Source organism: Hylaeus volcanicus, chromosome 4 (assembly GCF_026283585.1).
Source record: "Hylaeus volcanicus isolate JK05 chromosome 4, UHH_iyHylVolc1.0_haploid, whole genome shotgun sequence".
Taxonomy (NCBI): Eukaryota; Metazoa; Arthropoda; class Insecta; order Hymenoptera; family Colletidae; genus Hylaeus; species Hylaeus volcanicus.
Genome location: NC_071979.1, coordinates 10,060,538 through 10,078,374, shown reverse-complemented (window position 1 = coordinate 10,078,374; position 17,837 = coordinate 10,060,538). Strand labels below are relative to the sequence as shown.

The window sequence follows — 17,837 nt, the reverse complement described above, 5'->3', positions numbered from 1 at the left end:
ATGCCGGTGGAGCGCTCGCGGTAGCCAATGAGCGCGGCCGCCTAGCTCGTAGCCTTCGCTACCGCGGCCGCTCCAACGGTCTACGCGCGCTCTGATTGGTCGGGGTTTTCGCTTAATATCTCCTTAACGAAGCCCCATCCGACATTTTTGCAAAGGAAATTGTTGTTCAGAATCGTCTCAGCTACCCCCCATTTCCGGCTCCTCCCCGAGTTTTGGGACACCCTGTATGTCTCTTGCATCTTCTCTAACGCCTCGACTATTGATACTTTTATCCTACTTTATACTTGCACTTATGAATGTATTCCAAGATACAAACGGCCAAAGCATCTTGCATTTGTCTGCTAGGCGTCTGGCTGTACTCGTAGTTTGACAAAGCATTCGTCTCTGCTTTATCCGTTCATTCTTTATCGCTGAAAAATGCTCTAGTACACCTCCTAGAACAATGACTGGCGTCGATTTTACTTCATACTATCGAGGATAAATCGCTGTCTCTAAACATGCCTCTAAATCGCTCCAACACGATAGCGTAACGTGGACAATCGTATTTAGGGACCGGATAGCGATAGGATATTAGTTTGCGATTAATCGTATCATAAATTTACCATCTCCGATAAAGACGTTGATTTCCTGCGATAATCCAATTCGCTCTTCCCAACGTGAAATGCATATCTGTCATTACAGCCCTGAAATAACGACGTGCCGTGTTACGGAGACTAATCGCATTCTGTCATTCCTACTATTGCCTGCTACCTAACTATGCTTGCTCAGATTCAACGCGTTAGAATCACGTGGAAGATTAAGCTGTCGTAACACCAGTTCTCAACCACAACTTACGCACATTTATACTTTATTTTGATTGGATTCGTTGTAATAAGATGCAGCATCCATGTTACGTTTACCACAAACGAAATCGTTGTTGACCGCGAACGTTTCGAGTTTATCTCCGTGGCAGTAACTTCCGCGCGTCGCAGCCATTTCCAGAGTTGTTCCTTCCCGAGTTTTTTTTGCCAGTGCAACGAGGCAACGTCAAATAGACGGTTTTTACAATACGAGTCTATTTAGTTACAAGAGCGACGAGGCACTGCCAGAGTATATTTATGTCACCGCTAGCGTACCGCTGCGGTCTCCGCTAGTGAAATATTCATGTAGGTAGGCGAGAAGGTTTAACACTTGACTGTCGCGAAAAGTCTTCTTATATTTCGGGATGAACGCGAAATCTGCCGTAACCGTGTCGTTTTAAAGCTGGACATGGTCGTTCACTAGCAACGATGCGCCTTGTTCTTTATCTGTAATAGTGATGACATAATAGTACAATTACACGTAGATACAATTTGCTTAATACAAGTCGTGTTCATAGGCACGAATACGGTAGATACACTGTGCAAAAATAACGATGTTGTTCTTGTCTGGAAATTGTTAGTTTTCAACTTCGAAATGTATTTCTTGTAATTAACGGGGCCTCTTTGTAGACACTTGGTACCTGTCCGGTGGGTATCTAGGAAGAGGTATCCTTCGGTGTTACGGTGAATTGCATAGGTCGTTCTGGTATGTTCGTTATCGCAACGTGTAATGCTCGTTAACGCGTCGTACTCTCGGCTTTTCGACGTGTTCTTAGCTGTCGTTAACAAAAACATCTCTTCGAACCCTTCGCGGAATCCGTGTCGAGACAGGAACAGGAATTCTACCTCTGTTTTGCGTCGCTGCACCGTTCTCATTTCTTGCTCTTCAATGGCGAATACATTTAAAATTAACTTCATTTGGAATCTCGCTATTTTCAAGCTTAGGATCCATAGCATCTTATGCTAGAGATAAAGACAATGCTATAAATGCTAGTTATGAAGTTATATTGACAAGTATGAACTCATGATAAAGATTGCAATAACTAGAGTAGGTTTCAGAGTCGTGGATATTTTCCGAAATAAACTCGGGCGAGAATAGGTACTTGCAATTTTATAAAAGTCCATCAAAAGGGCAAAGTATTCCAACTGCGGGTTTGCAGGTGCCTCCGTTCATTTTGATGAATTTGATTTCACAATAAAACCGAGTGCCGTTCCAGTTTTCGAACTCCATGTCAAATATTAATCCACAGCATCGGCATGGTCTCTGCAGTGCCAGCTTTAAAGATACATCGCAAACACATTCTCCTATTGACTTCTATAGGAATCAAACGGGACTTTCATTTACGAAAGTAACGTCATTTGAAAAGCAATTTTCATGTAAATGTAACTTTTTTTTTTATATACCAAAATTTTATGGAATATCTGTTATTCGGATGTTCACGGTATGAGTCTTCGTGAGATAAATTTTCAGAGGGTATAGTACCGATTTATGGGATTGTTTCTTAAAAATTATCTAAATTGAAAAGAAAAAATAATGTTCCAGGGGGTATATTCCGCAACCTTTATACTCCTCTTTATCTCGGTAAAAGAAAAGTGGTCGAAGCTCACCTCGTAACAACTATATATTCAGCTTATAGTGGCGTTTGACCTACCGAGCGACCGAGCGTACTTCATAAATTTTCTTCCTTTTTAGACGAAAGAGTTCCTTGATGTTGTGGGTCGCAGAGGACGAGCTTTATTGTAGGACCGCGTGATATATTGGCAGCTGATATCAGAGTCGGCGAACCGCGGAGGTAGGATTGATCTTGAGAAAGTTTCGAAACGGCTGGACACGATAAATATACAAAATATTTGGCGTGTGCCGCTGTCGTAAATTTTCCATTTACTCCGAGCCCGCCGAAGTTCACGTTTCATTGGCCACCTCGACGACAGCCAACGACGCGTTGTTTTACGCAGTTTTACCAACTTTTGTTTCCTTTTTCTCTCATTCTTTTGAAGGAAGTCATACACTTGTATCATAACTGGTTTAAACAAACAGTCACGCGTACCTGACACTCTTAGCAGTTTTGCTGTTGGTTCATATTTTCCATCAGCTGTTCAACGTCGACGAAATATGATTCTTTAGTCGTGATCAGAGGAAAACGGTGGGACGGAGGGATGATCAAAAAGCGATTGCCAAAAGTTCGTCGAGCGAAAGCTATCACGCGTGGAACAATAGTCGTCAAATGAGATGGCGAAGGCAATTGACCGAATCCTGATGGTTTGTTCACCGCGCTCCCGTTGTCGATCTTTCTTCCCCCTCTACATTAGTCTCTTTCTCTGTTTACTCAAACCTACGTGATCTCCGCAACGCAAACTGCACAGAATGCACAAACTCACCAGAAAATAGGCACCGTCGTCGAACGAACGAACGGAACACCGAAACGTTTTCCTGCTTTTCCCTGTCCGCCAATAGGATTTCCGATTGACACTTTCGAATCGTTGCGCGAAACTTCGAACGTCGGAGAATTTTCAGTCCCGCGGTTACCATGTCCACGATAGTTTTCCAACAACCCGAATGTTTCACGCGTCGCTTTTATCTTCAGCCTTCTTCTATTTTTGGGCTTTGCCATCCTCGCCGACCAACCATGGCTTTTACGAGGATCCTCGCTTTTTGCTCAAAAGGATTGTATACTTTAGTAAAACAGGGACGCGAAACTTTCGCTCGCGCAAATAACTTTTAGTTCGTTTGAACGCTTCCCACGGGTACTTTTAACGCTAAATCGTCATAACTGAATCGCAGATTTTATGCATTTACTGCGTATTCGAGTATAAAAGTTTTACATAGAGAACGTATGCAAATAAATACAAGTCGAGTTGAGATTGCCAAAGAAGGTATTCCTGTTGGTATAATTACATTATCATCATTAGATCGTTAAATATTTTGAGAAAACAAATGTTTTATATTTTGCTGAGCCACGACTAAGCCAACGATTAAACCAACATCGGTGAAAATACACGTCCATCGACGAACGAGAGGCAGAAATCAAGTTTCGTTTGGTCAGACAACGGCAAGTTTTGGACCAGGCTACCGGGCACAGTTATTTCCTGTGCTCGTCGCAAACGATATCGTACGACAAAGCAGTTACTCCGCGGAACAGCAATATCGTAAATACGATACCAGCTTGGACAGCCGTTCGAATCCCAAGCAATTCTCTTTGGCATTCTCTCTGCGCAGCTTTTATGGTCGTCTGATCGCAATCTCATAAAAATTAGGTCGTACAATGTCCCATTTGCGTCACTCGGTTCCATTGAGCACAGCTTTCATTCAAATATAATTGGAGCTGAAATCAATTAACGTAGTTGAATTAAGAAATTTTTTGAAATATTTTCTCGACTATTCTCTTATACTCTTGTACTCTTTGATCTCGATTGGTTGTAAAAATAGTACAAAATAAATTGACAATAAACTGCGTTGTCCGTTTGATGGTGCTCTGTGCGTATTGTCTGCTTGGGAATGTGCACCTGCTTCGCGGGAATGCGAGTAACGTCGCTAGACCGCGGGAACGTATAAAATTCTGCGCGAAGTAAAGAACGATCCTCCGCTTTTTCCCCGTGAAATTATTCTCGCGGTGGCGCGGCTGATTTATTGGGGCATAAATTACGTTAATGCACACTTTTTAGTTTCATGAGGAAAATTTAAGTAAATGAGGGAGTCTCGTTGCCAAGGAGGGACTAAGGAATGAAAAACGCCACCGAAATTAACGTTGATCGGTATCAAAAGCTGGGATGAAGACGAGTTCAATAATTTCAAGGAATATCTCGCAGATTTTCGCTACCGAGGCTCGCAACCTGGATTGTTATGAGAGAGAAAAGCTTAATTAGGTAGTCGTTACGTGGATACCGCAACAAACACTGCAACAGTTCGCGTACATCTCGGTAATGAGAACCGTTTTACGATGCATGCATTTATTTTGTCGTTTATCAGCTTTTTCATCAGCAACCTAATATTCTAGAAGGATATATTAGCTGTCCCGAGAATGCTTATTAGTTTATTACTATAAACGGTTACATACTTTATATATAGAAGCAAAAAAATGGAGATAAGAAAGAAAAACAGCAAATTATTAAAGAGAAAGCAAAAAACAGATGTAAATAGGAAGTTTGTTGAAAGTATGGAAGATTGATAAAGGTCACCGATATAAGAAAATAGGATTAATTTACAAGAAACTTACGTACGACGAATTACGTAATTATCGGAGCTGGTTTATACGAATGATTTATAGTATAACGTTCTCGATGTCATTCATGATGTCACTCTAAATCGCAAGATTATTCAAGTCTTGTTCAATGTGACTGTCACGCAAGATAATATATTAGCTGGGATTATTTACATAAAATGAATTTGCGTAGGGATGCGAATAATGATATACACATCGGAGAAGATGAGACTTCATTATCGGTATCAAGTACCAATTTCACGAGCGACCTTCGTCAACGATAATTTGACGTAATGAACACGCTTAAAATGTTATTCGCACTAAAGAGTAGGGACAGTATCGTCAGAGATGATTAAAGTGTTTCGGACCTTGTATCCTAATTACGAAACGTTTCATTACCGCGTTCGCGATATTTTACAAGATAATAATTCGCATTAATTATACATTATTATGCACGAATAAATATTTCTAGGAACTACGAATGTCACTCTTAATTCTGTTATAAATGTTTCTTTTTTGTCATACTTTAAGTTCTTGTCACTATGTTTTTGCATAGTAGGTCTACGGGCGCCGCTACGGCGACATACCAAACCGTTTGCGCACGACCTGGAGCTGCTGGAACGTAACGTAGCCAAACCGCTTGAAGCGCGAGGGGTTAATCTCCCATTAAGAGAAACAACGGATTATCGAACATTGTGTGCGAACCGTTTAGTACAATCAGTTATACAAACTCATTGTTAGTTTCTGATTAACAATTGTCAGAGTACGAAAATTGCTATCGCTAAGTAGGTCGATTAGAACGTACGTTTGTAGGAAATTTCGTCACTGTTCTCGTATTTCCAATTCATCACGTTGGTTCCACTAGCTACAGTACATTTGGTATAACTGAAATAACACAAACACTTGACGGGAACAACGATACCGATGAATGGTCCGAAAGAATGAGAATTCATAAAAATTCCCCAAAAATCATCGACGGATAATATTAAAACGTAATTAAGCGGGAATCTATCGAGATCGCAATTTTGTTTATGGTCGAAGAGTTTTTCAGTGGAAGGTATACGCGTGAGACAGCTCTCCGGTACGTTAAATATGGTAATGAGTTTCAGCGCATAGGCTACCAATAGTCATCAATTATTCTGAATAATGGCATGCAAATAGGACGACGCGTAGGCAATTAATGTCACTATTTGCACAGGCTTATCCTTGGTGCCATAGAACCCGATGGAACAGAGCTACTCTACATGTACATTTGTCGATCATAGGTAACTATAAACGGGCGACAAACGCGCGATACCGATCGTCTGTTTATAATGTAGCTTCTATGGTTGCATTATACCATGTCGTTCGAACCATCCTTGTTTCTGGTTCAACGGAGTTTCGACATTCGTTGGTAATTAGCTCATTCGAACGATGGTCTTTTCCATGATGGGAAATTATTTCAACAGGTACTGGTGCGTTTCATTTTCGAACCAAATTTTCGTTTAAAAAAAAAAGTAGTTTGTTTAGTTTGAGTTAATTCATTAATTTACATCAATGATCCACGTTTTTCCTCTTTTTTGACGAAATCGAAAGAAAGTTTGAAATATTCCACAGATAAAATGTAACGAGTCACGTCGAATACCCGATTCGTATCGTAGAATTGTTATCGAGAAGCACAGTTAACCAGATATTTTAAACGAGTGCCGTCCCTCTGCGCCCTTAAAAGTTCTTTGGACCCTTGTTAGGGAACTTCTTGTTGTGGGGTTCAGGATTTATATACGCGTACGTAGCAGACGTATATCGTAGACACGCGGATACGTTGGGTGGATAAAATAGCCGACCTAATCAAAAGTTTTCACGGTGCATAAGCGATGACAGGTATCCGGGGACGGTGTAAGAACTTGGCACCCATTGTCAGTCGATTCACTTCCCTGATCTCATTTGTCCGCGGCTGGAAAAACTCTTTCAATTTCGATCGTGAATTACGGTCGGCCGCATTCGGTACGTGCCCGCGATTCCGTAATGTGGTAACCTCGGAGAATGTAACCAAAGAACCGATCGAACACGAAACTTCACCCTTCGCCGTCACTGAAATCGAATTATACGGGTAATCAGGAAGTTAGAACCGCAGTCCATTTTCTGGCACAAAATCGCTGGACGTAGTGAATATTTTCGCTACTTCTGGATGTGTTAGCGTATGGAATCCACGTGTATACCGATTCAAAAGTGTGCAAAGAAGTTGAAAAATGTGTAGGCCTTTTTTCACATACGTTTCCAGACAACTGTCTCGATGAACCTACGAAAAGAAGCATACATATACTCATGTACAAGGATTTTTTTAATAACGAAAGATCAGGATTAGCCCAATTTTGAAAAGAGGCCATTTCACAAGTCTGTGCATATTTGAAGAGCGATAAAACTTCATTTCGAATCGGTTTAAAGCGTTTCGTTAAGTGGCTGATTTATTTTGCAAAAGGCAATTCAGCTTCGACTATTGCCATTTCGGTTTTCGTTTTTCCATGAACTCGGGGGATGTTTTAAAAAGAGAACCGGAACGAAAGCATCACGGTTCTGGCTTTATTTCCGTAGAGTCTATACCACCCACGAGAGAAGTACGGATAGAATAAAGTGGTTACGCTTCGACAGAGACCCTGGATGCGTCAGTTTGCCATGCGATACACGTATTTAGAGGTAACCGTGTATCTCAGACTGCTGCTAGCTAATGAAAAAACTTTGTCACAGAAAAAAATCGGCATCGAATAGACTCATGGAACAAGACGTGTTCGTTTATTTCGAGCCAACAACGTTACCAAAGTGGCGGTGTCCGCGCGCCGTGTTACGTGGATTTTTTAATATTTGAATAAACCACTTGTGATTTAAGCGACGACTGCCGAGCCCACCATTTTCATTCGAATTCCAGGATAGGCTGCGCAAAAACATCTAAAAGTTTTGGCACTTTGGCAAAAGGGAAGAACTTTCAGCGTAAAACAAGCGACCCCGTTTCCACAGCTAGTTACGCTGTGAACGATACGCGTCCATAGGATGAAACACTATGTGCTCGAGGTTCAGACCCTATTAATAGTTAATTCTACTTTATTTTTCGGAATAATATCTACGTTTTCTGGTGAAAAGGACATTCTATTATTGATTTATAATATCCATAAACACACTTAGAACATTTCGAAAATTAACGTTTGTCCCGCTAGATCGCTGAAATATCACACTGTGCGACGTTTAGCCGATAGACTTCGTAAATTCTACCGTGAACCATTCGCGATAGTGCTTCCAGTTTTTAAGCAAATATTCTTAAAGGTGCAACGTCAAGGCTGACCAAAATCTAAATAACGGAAAGTCAGAGAGTAATTCAGAGGCGGTCGGGAACTCGGCGTTATTATGCATAAGGACTTCGTGTCGCGATTTTAAGGATCATGGCAAGCTCGTCCTCCCGCTGTGTATTCGGATCCCCTCGGAATTGTGTTGCAGCCAACCACCTTTTGGTGGCAGCTGACGCACACGCGAGAGCGCGGCATCCGCCATGGAACGAGAGCGCTTATGTCGTATTTGATATCTTGTTCCAGTGGGAGGTTCGCGAAGTCTCCGGCAGAATCTCCAACTAACAGGCAGAACAGGGATGCTGTTTCGCGAAGAGCTCGTTTCGAGCATCTCTCGCAGATTTTAATGCAACCAATCGTGGCATTAGACGAAATCTCTGGGTTAAGCGAGGAACGTGTAGCTTTAGAAGATTCAAGAACCTGATAACACTCGTTTCTGTAAGGATAATATCGAAATACTTTTTGCGACACACCTTCATCTTTTAAAAAGTAATATTTCGAACAAGACAATTTCCTTACTTTTTATATAACGCGCTAAAGTCTAGAAACGAGTTCACATATGATATCGAAAGTTTCAAGTCAGCGAAATAGAAGAGAAGAGGTTCTCCGACGAGGTTTCAAGGATGCGTAGGTGGCGGTGCGGCCATCCGATGAGTATACTTCACTGGTTTTTCGAGTGTTTCCGTACTCGTGTGTTTCCGTACCCTTAATTGGAGACGCATGCCCACGCAAATATACTACCTAAAGATGCAGGGATATTTCAAGGACGTTCCCTCAGGCGACGTCGCGTACTTTGCTTCCCCGATGAGACTTGTGGTTTCGTTAAAAAGTGACACTCCACGAAGGCTTTCTTTGTCAGTTCGTGAAAGGGCTAGAGTAACAATCTAATATGAAATGTTTTCGAAGGAGAAACATTCAAAAAGAATATTCATTTGGGGAATGGTATAAATATCATCGAATGGATCAATATTTTCGAAACTTTTGTAGAACATAGACATTATCTCTAGATAAATACCGAATTCCATGACTTACACGCGCGGGCGTTGGAAGGAAAATGGATGTTCGTTATTTTAGCAACGAAAGGAACTTTTACCGTGCCAAATGAGAGCTTTCATGGCTACTGTAAATTGTCCTTAAATCCGAATCTTTGGAGGCAATAATTTAGCTTCAAATTTAATTAAAGAGAATTAGAGTTTGCCAGGAAACCGCATTATACATCGAGTTCCTGGTAGCGCCAGTTGCAAATGCTAAGTAATTTCAAGATAACTACAAAAATTAAACAAGTATTTCATCTGAAATTCGGCTAACAAATGTTTCAACGAACCATAACAATTTTCTGCCGCGAACGCTACTACATTTTGCATTTTAATTCCTGGCTATTGGTTGAACGAATTTACACGTACGGGAATTACGGAATGTATATAATATCCGCAGAACGTATTTTATATTTACTATATTGCTAATATTGCAACATTTACACGCGTATTAAAAGTAAAGCATGTATAAGTTACAGTCGACAGATATTTCTCCACGGATATGCAGTTTAAAAACGATCAAATAAATTAATGTAAATATGATAATCGTACGTGATTTATTCCTCCCACAGTAAAATGTGTTTGCATATCACTTATTTTTTTTCTCTGTGCAAAGCTCATTGCCTGTTGATCATGACACTTGGCGCACATAATATTTTTGCCACTTTAAATCCATCCATCTTTTCCGTCGCGATACTTTACATTCTAGACATTGAGGATTACGAATGACATTCGGATAATCTTGTGCATTTAAAACCATCTTGAAAGCGCCACATTGCTCTCGCGATGTCCTTTTTGCAACGCAATTCTTTTTCCTAGGCTTAACTCACACCCGCTTAGGAACCGGGCCCTTATCACCGGCTTTAATGCTCCATTAACATAATCAAATGAGTTTGCTATACGGCGGTTATACGGTTGTACTTTTGTCAGTGATGGATGGTCGCGCGTCATAGACACTGCGGTAGAAAATATGCAGTAAAGGTCAGACGCGATTTTTTCTGTCCCTTCACCAGCTCTTGGTTTCAGACGGATCACGTTACATAAATGTTATACCACTGTTTACTATGCATTACCTTCTTTCTATTTTACTATTTTACTATTTTACGAGTGTCTTTACCACGAACTCGTATCATCTTACGGATGCAGAAGTTTATCCTTGGTCTCTCGAGAGCAGACCGTGATCGCGATAGTGACCATCTAATTTTTCGATAAGATTTTAGACGAGAGAGTGATAACCGTTAAAGGGGCACCCGCATTTCACACCTTGAAAGAATTGCTCTCCGTAAAACATCCGCTGACGTTATAGCCTGAAATTAAACGTGGAACGAAGTAAAAAGTCGGTCTTCCGGTGATTCGTACGCTGTTCGCTCGCCTGGTTTTCGTTTTCTAAGAGCTCCTATTCGTTTCAGCGATTCGTAATATTTCTTGTTAAAGCTTCACACTTTCAGACTCGAAGATTCATGGAGGAGAAACATTTCTGGCTTTTGCGTGATTGGATCTGGTTTATGTATATATCGAAATTTTTACGTAAATTCTTCTCCAAATCGATTGTATCGTTTAAAATGAAAAAGTCGGAACTATCTCGGATGAAAAGTTGACCAAAAACGGATCAACTTACGCGGAATCCAGTTGACAGTGGGGTCGAAGCATTTCAGTTCTCGTTGAGCGCGCGCGAGGAACCAGATCGTTAGGTTGCCGAGGCCGAAGAGTGGAAGACATAACGAAGGGAGAATAAGCGAAAGACACACAATCTCGGTAATGGGAAGACCGCAAAAAATGGCGTGAATGGAGGATTCAGACGGAGGCAGCCTCGTCAAGCGGGACTGTCGTCTCCGCTGCGAACGCCCAGAGGCCCGCGCGACTCTGTAATTAAAAAGTAGAAACGTAGACGGAAATTGTTGACGTTGAAGTTCCGGACATCGTCCTTTTTTTACCTTTATCCCGAATCTCCCCGTCTCTCTCCTTCTTCCCTTGTTTTAGCTCGCGTTCCACGCTATCGCATTTCTCTTTTCTGTCTCCACCCATTATGCGTTTCGATTCTTTAACGACGTAAACGTTCATCGCGTCATAAGAAGAACTGAGAGAAAGATTCGTTCGGTCGAGGCCAATTAAAATTCGGAGCAGTGCGATATCCGCTTGATTATTTCATTCTTACCGCAACATTCTGTCTCTCGGAAAACGAAACCAACGGAGAATAAGCAAATGTTATCGATGACGAGTTCTTTCTATATATCTATATGCTCTCTTCAAAAACGATTATGCTTTTGGTTCACCTGATTAGTAATCGTCACTTGAAATTTGATTCGAGGACAGGGCAACATCGTTGGATATAAAGTAACACGTTGTTTAGAGAAAGATACGGTTCGCTTCGCGTCTGTAAAATCCAGATACTTCTAGAATTGAACTGTCGCGATGGACACGGCCGCGACGTACGTAGAAGCTCGAAAGAAACGCAATCTCGAGGGTATAAGGCACATGGCATTCATTCGTGTCAGCTAGTGGATGCAATAGCTGATCTGACGTAAACTGCGTCCATGTCTCGTTTAGCACGGTTGGTCGAACAGCCCGCAACCATCGGTCTTTAAACGTACACGAACCCACACGGACCAGACACGGAACATTGAGCATCTTCGTACGTGTGCTTTCGATATTTGTCAAGAGTGATCATTCCGGACGTATCGTTCCGCAGTAGCTAACTTTTTCGATACGCCGAGCTTTCTCCTCTTTCTTCTCTATCTTCTTCTTCTTTTCTGTTTCATATTTTCATGAGAATCAAATAGAAAGAAGAATAACGTAAAAATCGCCACGACTGAAACTAACAAGTATATCGTAACAATTAATCGATGCTTTCGCGTCATATTTGCAGTTGTGTTGCAATTGGTTTCAGATGTGTGCCACTTGGTATTGAAGGTAACCGATAACAAGGAGGCCGACTCGTCGAATAAATACTTGGATCGTTTTAAAACCCGAAGATCGTTCCGCTTCTAGTTCTGCCGTTTCTGCTTTCGTTTTGCTCAGCATCGCGGATTCAGCACCGATTCCGCGGAGTCGATACTACCCGCGGGATCGATATCATATCGAGACTCTGGAAGAGCTCGGCGTCCATGCATTTCAACGTTTTCTTGACGCCCTACAATCCACCGCAGACGGCGATTGCATTTGTGTTACCTTGCTCTTTTTCTCAGAGGAACGATAACGGCGTTTGAACGAAACCAAGCATGCGCTGTTGCTCGACTTGCCGCAATACCCAATTTTAAGTTACAGAGATATGGTAAAAAATTATATCGATCATACCTGTTTGTTTGAAGCACGTGCAAAACACAATGTCACTCAATTGTTTCATATATTCACTAACTAGCCCACAGTCTACGTTTCCGTGTTGTCTTGAACACCGCTCAAACGAAAACTTTTACACTTTTCGAGAAAAGCAACGAGAATTAAAATGCTAAACTACTCGTACAAATGCAAAAATAGCTCGCATGAAACGTATCTACCCGCAGTGTTTACTCGATCTAAGAAAACTAATGTGCATTTCGTCATTCCCGCCCTCGCATTCCACCGAGCAAGCGAAATAGTATCGAGTGCGTGATATCTTAATAAAAAAAGGAGATAAACGAGCTAACGATAAAGAGAGGTCAGAACAAAGAATTTCAACTTAAACTTACTTCTACTTGCTTCTACACGTATAACGACTAAGCTTTAAAGAAATCTTTGATCTTGTTCAAAATCTGTCAAAGTTTTACAATATTCGCAACACGACAAGCGTTTTAACTTTATGAAAAACGATGCTCGTTTTTCCGCTAGAAGCAACGGCAAAGCTAGAATGCCATGAAATCATATTCCGCGGCGAGCGCACGGAAGAAAACGTGAAGCAAAATATACCAAGCTGAAAATCGCAATTTCTGCTTCATTCATTGTGCTTCTTTCGTATGTCGGTCCTGGCAATGGTTCTGGATCGATTCGTTTGAGGAACCGAATGATCTGTCGACTCGGAACGCGGACCTTCTGTACTCGTGCGCATCGAATTACCTTGACATAATACGAGCAGCTAGCTTTTTCCTTTGGCCAAACCATGGAAACGACAGAACGTCTTTGAGGCCACGGTATATCGGAAATGATGCGGTTTCCTAGAGACCGCCATTCGTTTGCAACCTTAGACCGTCTTTTACCCTACAATTTCATAACTCGTTCTAGGTATTCGTGGAATTGACATGTGTCTTCGCAAAGTCGGAAGCGAAGCGGCAGTACTTTCTCAGATATAATACTTTCGTGACAGCATCGCGTGCTCCATCACTTTACTTAGCGTGTAAAAGTATTCCACGCATTTCTAATTAATATTTACAGCGAATTTAGCTCTCCTCGTACAAATCATTATTTTCTGTCGTAAAATTGCCTATGAAAAGTAAGTATAGAGCAAAATTGGTACTGCGAAATGCCATTAAATATATGGGAATTTTCAAATAGCGACGACGTACATTCGACTAAAATATTAAATTCGTTAAATGGCGAAGTTAACGCGAAACGGTGCTACGTGTGCATCTTGTTTACGTAGCTGGGTAAAAACGAGTTATAAAAGAGGGTACGAGTCGGTCGGAGAGCTCGGGATTTGTGGTTTATGTTGTGTCGCGTAGTGCGTATTGCGTGTTTTGTGTCGAGTGAAAATGTATGTAGAATGTCGATACCCTGCCGTGTATTCTTCCTGTATTCACGCAGACATTTATCGAGAGAATTCATACATATTTCACTTCAGATAAGTGACGAGTTCCTCGTTTTATTTCGCATGATCGTGTCGATTTTATCCGGACTACCAACAAGATTTCAAATATTTTAAGCGTTGTATTTACTGTCAGGGTTTGCGATGAATTATTTCTTCCCATTTATGTATTTTGTAAAAATTGTTTGGATGTTCAAAAATACGAGAAATAAATTTGACGATAGAAATTTTCTAAACAAATAATCACATATTCAGATACGAAGGTGCGATAAATATTATTTTTACGCTCTGTACGTAGGAACTCGTTAGTTTAAGACCCGGTGGACGTAAAGAAATCGCGCAACCTTTCGGTATACGTTCTATCTTGCCTCGGTTGCAATGGAAGTCGACGAGTAACGATTTGCAGTTAAGTGAATTTCGAGCTATTCGTCGTCGCTTCCTTCGAAACAGCATCTGCAACGAGATCCCTGCTTCCTTCCATTCGGGGACAAACAACAAAAAGCAGACCCGTACTTTGAGAATCGTCGCGACTGAAAGCTACTCGGTTTCTTCGTATACAACGACCGCGCGACGTGGCTTTCGACGAAAAGCTCTCCGCGCTACGTAGATATTCTGTCGAGGAAGAAGTCCTCCCATTTCTCTTCCCTCGGTCCTCAAAGAACCAGGGGAAGTTAGACGAAATACTTTAATAGAGCCGCGTGATGCTTCTTCGGGAGAAACGGGGAAAAGGGAAGCTCGGTGCTTTATGCCGATTATTACGAGGAAGCTATTAGACTGCTAACGCCCGAGGGAGTGCACCACTTTGGAGGCCCATACTGGCCATTGTCTGCGTGTCAGCAACGCCGAGCAGAAAATCAAATTTCCCAGCGAGAAATTCAGCAGCTCGATGTTAACACCCGGTACAAAGTTCCTTTGAAAAGTTGCAAGTTACGCGGGTAGACGTTTCGACTTTATTCTTCGTAAACTCTTCTACTTTGATAGCTGATAAAAACATTTCGGTAACTGTTGTTACGAATCAACATATATGTTTCTTTGGGGTGCTGTTATACCTTAATTTTAACAAACGAATTTTCAAAAACTACATTTTATTCGATTCCTGTCGATATTTTTATTCGCTTCTATCTTTGGTCCGTCCAAATATCCTAAACGATTTTAGCCATGAAAGTTCGTCACTAGAGCGTGCATTGTTTGACTTTATTCGAGGAAGTCGAGCGTTCTAACGTACATGGTCGATGTTAAAGTTTCCATCGATAGATTGGTATTTATAGCTGACCCGTATTTCATTTAACCGAAACTATCGGCGCTTCGTTGCTAGAGCGACAACTTAACGAAGGCTCCTCTGGGTACCTTTGTTTCTACCGGAAGGTAATAGCGTGTAAAGTTTGTCGAGAGACATAGCGAGCGAACGATGTCCGAGATAATCTCGTGATTGCCTTCAGGCTCCAATTACACCCTTGACACGAACCGTATGGGATCTCAAGATTACCTCCTTCGGAAGCTCATAGTTCGCTTAAGGTATATAAGCATCCTTCGCCTCGACTCGTTCTCCTACACTCTATTGCACGACTATTTCTCACGTGCTTAGCGTCACGATAGACGCAACTTCCACTTTTTATGTAGATTGACAAATCTCCATTAGGAAATTAAAATTATTTCAATGATATTATCGGTATACGAGTTCTTTAGTAATCATAATTCGTTTAAACATGTGTAATTAGAAGCAACATTTTCACGAATACTATTTTCCACGCAATTGATAATAATCTGTATCTCACTGCGTACTCTTATTTAAACAGTAATGAAAATAACTCGCAATGCAACCAGGAATGTCGAAAGCAATACCCGATGTGCGTACAACGAATGAGGACAGCGTTGGGCAGAGGACGAGACATTTATAACAGAATATTATTTTAATCACAATTTATGTGTAGAATTTTAAACAATCGCCTGCCGCTTTGTTACTATCGAAGTTTAATTTGGATGTTAAAGCTGGCTAATTTATAATCAATATAACATTTGTTGAAGGAATATTGGAATTTGGTTAACCATTGCAACGCGATAGAGAGTTATATTTCGCAAAGGCACCATTATTATATTTAATATGCCCGCCGCGTGTTTTTAACGGGCCGGATTGTTACCATGGAAATATACATGGCGATTTTCAGCGAATTTAGCGGAACTGGCGCGAAAGGAAAAATCACCTGCAATTTGTAAGTGCTAAAGGTGGAATAGCTGTACGCAGAAATTGTAGTCGTATTCTTACTGCGCGAACGTGCTACCAATTAGTCTTTTGATGTCGTTGATGGCAATTACAGCCATAATTAGAGCAATTCACCGAATTTTCAAGAATTGTCATTAACCTTTGTAACCCTCCGCGCCTTAACAATTTATCAAAGTCATCTCGCTAGTCTACCATTACTTCGCTCAAAGAATTCGCATTTCAAATTTCTCTTGCGAAACAATTTGCAATTCGCTATTTATAAAAATGTATGCAACTGTTTTCGTCGAATACACCTCTATTCTGTCAAAGAATCTCCTTTCGTAATTTTTTTTCTAAGTATTGTATTGACATTAAAATCAATAGTATCTTGGTTTTGTTTCGCATTACTTCTGGAAGAAATACCACGGAACTTTTTTCCAGTACAATGGAAGCGTCGGCGTACGATTCATCGAGAAAGCCATCAAAGCGAAAAGTAAAGATCCGTAGGAAAAATCACGGAATAATTTGGAAAATGTATTTTAATACTCGCGAGGCGTGTTTCTCGAAATCTAAAAGCGAAATGACATTTCCTCGACGTGCACTACGAACGAACGAAGCATAGAGTGATCCCTAATGATAAAGGACGAGGTCGGCGGTGTTTCTTGAATAAATATAGAAAATCGAGCCTTATAAACAAATACTGAATTCATTTCCCTGACTTTCTTTGACTCGGTTCGCATTGCCTGGTCAACCATTGAGTAAACTTTGTCTCATAACTTATAATCGTATTGGTCTTATTAAGTCTTATCGCACGAAAAACGTTCTGCGTGCTCACACGTTAATAAGTTTCCCATTGCAGCGTTTCATCGTTACCTTAATTGAAACATTAAATATTATCAGTTTCGATATTGCCGCCTATCGACCAATCGTTTCACGCAAACAAGCATTACGCGAAATTAATGGACTATTAAACTTTTCGTATCAATCAATATTTGAAAAATTGAAGCGCGCGCTACTCTCAAGGTTTAATTAACCGATGAATTAATTTGAAAACATTTCTAGATTCGACGCTGTGCTGTCTCCTGTCATATTCCATATCGAAAAATCGAATGTTGAATTTCATTCGAAGAAATTGAACGTTTAAGAGATGAATCGTCGAAGAAAACCATCGTTGTTAAGCGAGGAATATACGGTTTGCCAGGAACACCCAGCAGCAAAGTCAAAGGCAATTTATGAACTCGAATGAGTTTGCAAGCGAGGCCGGAGAGTTTGTGTATTCGTTGTTGCAAAAGTGCGGGAACTGAACGCTAGCAGTAGCGTTAGTCGTGAACTTCGTAACTGCGTAGCTTCTTCTGCTCTCGGCCCGATTATTTATGGAGCCAGGAGTAGTACCTTTCTTCGAAGAAGAAACGCTCGAACGTCGGCTCGGTTGGAAAGTTAATAACTTCCAGAACGAAAAGCCCGAGATGCCGAAGAAAAATTCAAATCTTTGGAATTTGTTAGGAATTCCAGCACTTGGGGATAATTTATGATGGAA

At 41.0% G+C, this 17,837-nt stretch overlaps 2 protein-coding genes across 4 annotated transcripts in view; one reads left to right on the top strand and one right to left on the bottom strand.

The window, feature by feature from the left end:
- Positions 1-17,837, top strand: part of LOC128875946 (tubulin glycylase 3A-like) — a 49,995-nt gene that overhangs the window by 15,922 nt on the left and 16,236 nt on the right. The window lies entirely within an intron of this gene.
- Positions 1-17,837, bottom strand: part of LOC128875948 (lysosomal acid glucosylceramidase-like) — a 50,727-nt gene that overhangs the window by 28,538 nt on the left and 4,352 nt on the right. The window contains exon 1 of one of the 3 annotated variants that reach the window (XM_054121997.1): positions 12,681-12,869. The exons of the other annotated variants lie outside the window; for them this stretch is intronic. The gene's annotated coding sequence lies outside the window, so the exon portion shown is untranslated. Of the gene's footprint in view, positions 1-12,680; positions 12,870-17,837 lie in introns of those variants that run through there. 3 annotated transcript variants of the gene reach the window in all.